Source organism: Mandrillus leucophaeus, unplaced genomic scaffold, assembly GCF_000951045.1.
Source record: "Mandrillus leucophaeus isolate KB7577 unplaced genomic scaffold, Mleu.le_1.0 Scaffold250, whole genome shotgun sequence".
Lineage (NCBI taxonomy): Eukaryota > Metazoa > Chordata > Mammalia > Primates > Cercopithecidae > Mandrillus > Mandrillus leucophaeus.
The window spans coordinates 2,336,719-2,342,461 of NW_012102588.1; positions in this window are offsets into that span (position 1 = coordinate 2,336,719).

The window sequence follows — 5,743 nt, forward strand, 5'->3', positions numbered from 1 at the left end:
CCTGAGGTCAGGAGTTTGAGACCAGCTTGGCCAACATGGTGAAACCCCATCTCTACTAAAAAAAAATAAATACAAAAATCAGCCGGGTATGGTGGCACCTGCCTGTAATCCCAGCTACTCAGGAGGCTGAGGCAGGAGAATTGCTTGAACCTGGGAAGCACAGGTTGCAGGGAGCTGAGATCGTGCCACTGTACTCTAGCCTGGGAGACAGAATGAGACTCCGTCAGAAAGGAAGAAGAAAGAGAAAAAGAGGTGGTGGTGGTGGGGGCGGCGGGGTAAGGAAGGGAAGGGGAAGGGAGGGGAGGGGAGGGAGAAATGAGGGTGAGCAGGGAAGGCCAGGAAATCAAGAGTGGACCCCAGCTCAATATGGGTCCCTGCAACAGACTGGGGAGGACACGTGACTGTGAAGAATAAAGTGCACCTGGATTTACAGGTCAAAGGCGAGGAGCCAAACAGGATTTCTGTTCTAGTCTTTCTTCTAAAATCAGTCTCCATGGAGCTTCAGGAAGCCTGCTGGGAATTAGTCCTCATGCTTCCTCTCAGCTTGTACCGAACCTATTCCTGAGTGACAGGTCACCCCAAAACGTAGCTGCTGAAACAACAATTGTCATTTATTATCTCTTACAGCTTCTAAGAGTCAGGATCTGGGGGCTGCTTGACTGGGTGATTCTGGCTGGGGGTCTTAGTCCCTTTTCTGTTGCTTATAATGGAATACCCGAAATGGTAATTTATGAAAAAAGACATTTTATTTTACTTTATTTTATTTTTTAGACCGAGTCGTGCTCTGTCGCCCAGGCTGGAGTGCAGTGGTGTGATCTCGGCTCACTGTAACCTCCACCTCCCGAGTTCAAGTGATTCTCCTGCCTCAACCTCCAGAGTAGCTGGGATTACAGGTGCGTGCCACCACACCAGGCTAATTTTTTGTATTTTTACTATAGATGGGGGTTTCACCATGTTGCCCAGGCCAGTCTCGAACTCCTGGCCTCAAGTGATCTGCCCACCTCAGCCTCCCCAAGTGCTGGGATTACAAGCGTGAGTCACCATGCCCAGCCAAAAGGAATTTATTTCTTACAGTTCTGGAGGCTGAGAAGTCCAAGGTGGAGGTGACATCTGATGCTAGCTTTCTTGCTGGTGGAGAGTCTGCAGAGTCCCAAAGTGGAGCAGGAGGTTGAATGTGCTAATGCGTTAGCTTGGGTCTCCCTTCCTCTCCTTAATAAGCCACCAGTTCCACTCTCATGGTAACCCATCAATCTATTAATCTGTGAATAAATTAATCCATTCATAAGAACAGAGTCCTCATGATCCAATCACCTCTTAAAGGCCCCACCTCTCAACAGTGCCACCTTGGGGATTAAGTTTCAACCTGAGTTGTTTTTTTTTTTTTTTTGAGACGGAGTCTTGCTCTGTCGCCCAGGCTGGGGTGCAGTGGCTGGATCTCAGCTCACTGCAAGCTCCGCCTCCCGGGTTCCCACCATTCTCCTGTCTCAGCCTCCCGAGTAGCTGGGACTACAGGCGCCCACCACCTCGCCCGGCTAGTTTTTTGTAATTTTTAGTAGAGACGGGGTTTCACCGTGTTAGCCAGGATGGTCTCGATCTCCTGACCTCGTGATCCGCCCGTCTCGGCCTCTCAAAGTGCTGGGATTACAGGCTTGAGCTACCGCGCCCGGCCCTCAACCTGAGTTTTGTAGGGGACATTCAAACCATAGCAGGCTCTTTCATGGATTGCAGTCCCTTCGTGGCTAGGACTGGGCCAACTGGAAGACCTCCACACACACAGGTCTGCTGCCTGGGCTGGGGGCTGCCCAGCAGGGGCTCCACAGACATCTCTCTGCATTGCTATAGGGCCCTTCCATGTGGTCTCCCCAGCAGTGGTGGCTTCAGGGTACCCAGACTGCTTCCACATTGACTTAGGGGCCTGAAGGCACATATTCTGAGAGACAAGCAGGAGCTATGTTGCCTTTTATGAGCTAGTCTTGGAAGTCACACAGCATCATCTCCACAGCACTAGACCAACAGAGGCAATTTCAAAGGTTCACCTAGGTTCAAGGCCGTGGAGCATGCCCCACCTCTCCAAGGAGGGACGTCACTATCACACTGCAAGAATATACCGCATGGGATGTGGTTGGTGCGGCCGTCTTTGGCAGTCTGACACTGTAGCTTCATCCCAAGCCATGCCTCTTTTTTGTTATAATTCAAACAATATAGAACATAAAGTAAAAAGTGAAAGTTCCTGCTGGGCGCTGTGGCTCACGCCTGTAATCCCAGCACTTTGGGAGGCTGAGGCAGGTAGATCACCTGAGGTCAGGAGTTCAAGACCAGCCTGGCCAACATAGTGAAACCCTGTCTCTACTAAAAATACAAAAAAATTAGCTGGGAGTGCTGGTGAGCACCTGTCATCCCAGCTACTTGGGAGGCTGAGGCTGGAGAATCGCTTGAACCCAAGAGGCAGAGGTTGCAGTGAGCCGAGATCCTGTTACTGCACTCCATCCTGGGCAACAGAGCAAGACTCTGTCTCAAAACAAAACAATAAATGAAAGTTCCTGTCTTATCCTGTTACCCAGAGGAAACCTCTCTTACCAGTTCGTATTCAGATTCCTTTTCTAAGCACTTACAAATATGTATTTAAGTATGAATGTGTTGAAATTTTCCAGGGGCCCTCCAGGGTTACTCTTCACACTTCTCCATGCTGCCCTGTGCCCCGGGAGGCTGACCTGCTGCAATGGGCTCCCTCACCTTTGGGCTTCCAGGTGGGTTTGACAACTGGGGGGCACCAGGTGGAGATGGGAGAAAAGGAGGTGAGGGGGAGGTGAGAGTACTGATTTCCCCATCTCCCTCCCTGGCTGTCTCAGTGAGGTGACTGCGTCCACTACAAAGTCTCAGCTCCTGTGCGTGGATGCTCTGCATCCTTTTCTCTGCCTTTGGGTTACACTGTGAGCTTCACAGCAGTTATATTTTATGTTGATGACACAGCAAGTGATAATAGAGTCCCCAGTGCTATGTGCCCCAGGGGATCACAGTGTGCCTGGTGGTTTCCATATATCCTGCCCACAACTCTATAAATATTCCTTTTATTAAACTCTCTGCACATTACCCAATGTCCAGTATAAATGTGCTCTTAATTGATGTGATGTAACATACCCCCGTAGTTTTAAGCAGTATGATGCTATGCTATCACATAGCAACTAGCTTTTTTCACTTTCTGTATCACCTATATCTTTCCATATCAGCACAAATAATCACCCCTATTAATATTTGCTTGTGCCATCTGGAATGCATATTTCCTAAGTGGTGTGACCTTCCTCACTGACGGACATTTAGGTTGTTGTCAACTTTTTTCCCTTTCACAAGTACTGACACAATGAACATACTTGCATATGTCTGTCTGTCTCAGCTGTGTTTCCTTGGGTTAAATATGCCTGATATAACTTGAAGTTTGGCCAGGCGCAGTGACTCACACCTGTAATTCCAGCACTTTGCAAGACTGAGGCAGGTGGATCGCTTGAACCCGGCAGGCGGAGGTTGCAGTAAGCAGAGATCGCACCATTGCACTCCAGCCTGGGCGACAGAATGAGACCCTGTCTCAAAAAAACAAAAACAAAAAAATACGCCAAAATTAGCCAGGCATGGTGGCATGTGCCTGTAGTCCCAGCTACTGGAGAGGCTGAAGAGGGAGGATCACTTGAACCTGGGAGGTGGAGATTGCAGTGAGCCGAGATCATGCCACTGCACTGTAGCCAGGGTGACAGAGTAAGACCCTGTCTCAAACAAGCAAACAAAAAACTCTTAAAGGTCAAGGAGTAGGTTCTGGAGCCATATCTCCTCAGGTTCAAATCCCATCTCATTTGTCTAATGGGAAATCTCATCTCTTCTACCTAATGACTGTGCAATTGTGGGTCTATTTAACCATTCCCCTACTTCAGTTCCTTTAACCATAAAAAGGTGATAATACCTTTCCATAGGGGCATTGAGAGGGTCAATCTCCCAGGGTCAGCCTAAGGATCCAGTGATATAACCATGTAAAACATCTTGCACATTCAGCCTCTCTAAGATTCCATTTCCCCATCTATAGGATGGTAGGTAACATTACTTCCCTGGCTGATTGGATTTGAGGATTAAATCTCATAGGGTTGTGAAGATTAAGTGAAATAATCCGAGCAAAGCACTTAGCACCATGCCTGGCCCCAGAGTAAGTGCTCCATAAACATTAGCCCTTGTGGTTATTGCCTATATTCTCTACTAAGTTTCATATTTTATTATAGGTATTATGACTACTATAAGCTTTACAGCAGTTATATTTTATATTGATTATAGTTCTTAACAACTAAAAATATTTGCTCAGAGTAATCTAGGAAGAAGACTTTACTTAAATAGACCTTTTAGACATAGAAATGTACATAGAAACGTAGGTTATTAATTTGTTCCTTGTTACTTCCTATTGGAAAAATCAACCAAAGTTCTTTCCGTAGAGTAACATGTGAGTGTTTGGGGGCTGGTGGGTGAATGGGATGGATTGCTTTGATGATTATTCTCATGAAGGTGAACTCCAGATTTCTATTTTTCTCCATCTGGAGAAAAACACACATTTTTGCCAACATGCATATTTGCACCTCACCACTACAAGAGCAGGCAGAGGACACAGAAGGGAAGGAGCCCGTCCTGAGTCCTTGAACTATAGGAACCTGTAAGTATCGGACTGGAATACTAATCCCATGGAGCATTCCAGGATATCAGGTGAACCAGGTGAAGTGTCCCTGGCGGCTTCAGAATAAACATCTACAAAGGCCAGGGTGTTCACAGCTGTTAAAGAGGAGCCTGTGGATTTTTGGAACCGACACCCCTACCAGAGAACTACTAGTTTTAACTGCAGTTGTGACAATTAAGCAAGAGACCTACAAACATATTGCTTAACACTTGTCTGTCAACACCCGGGCTGTCCACAGACCTGTGGCTGCCTTCTCATGGAACCTGACACCTCTATTTGGACAGTCTCCCTGGCAAAGTGTTTCCATCCAGAGAAAGTTCACCAGGGAAGCAAAAGGCATTAGGGTTTGCAGTCCCACGGCCCACTAGGGCAAAAGCCACTAGGACGGGCATCTAACCACGTGGGGCTTTGGAGAGTCAAAGCCAGCCTGGGGGTGGGGGTGGGATGCTTCTCCTGCAGGTCCCCTCTCCGCCCCTCCCCTGTTCCTGGCACAAAGAGATATGTTCTCTGCACAGCTGTTTGCCCTGAGAAGCTGGAACCAGGCCATGGGATGCTCAGGCTGACACAGGGAACATGATCCTGCCCGCTCAGCCCTCCACTGGCAGGAAACTGTTGTCCTTACAACTCCGGTTAAGAAGTTAGATTAAGAAGTTAGATTAAGAAGTTAGATTGTTAAGAAGGCAGATCCCCAGACACACCCCCATAAATTCTTACCCAATGAATGAGACTCTGCATCTGAGAAATATCATCCCCGTCAGAATCACAAGCTAAACTATCCCCCAAGCAATGTTTAAAAAATGTGTGTGCCATCATTGAAAAGTTGGGAGATTTAGTGTACAAATTTTGGCTGGACATGATGGCTCACGTCTGTAATCCCAGCACTTTGGGAGGCCAAGGTGGGCGGATCACCTGAGGTCAGGAGTTCAAGACCAGTCTGGCCAACATGGCAAAACCCCGTCTCTACTAAAAGCAGAAAAATTAGTCGGGCATGGTGGCACATGCCTATAATCCCCGCTACTCGGAGGCTGAGACAGAAGAATC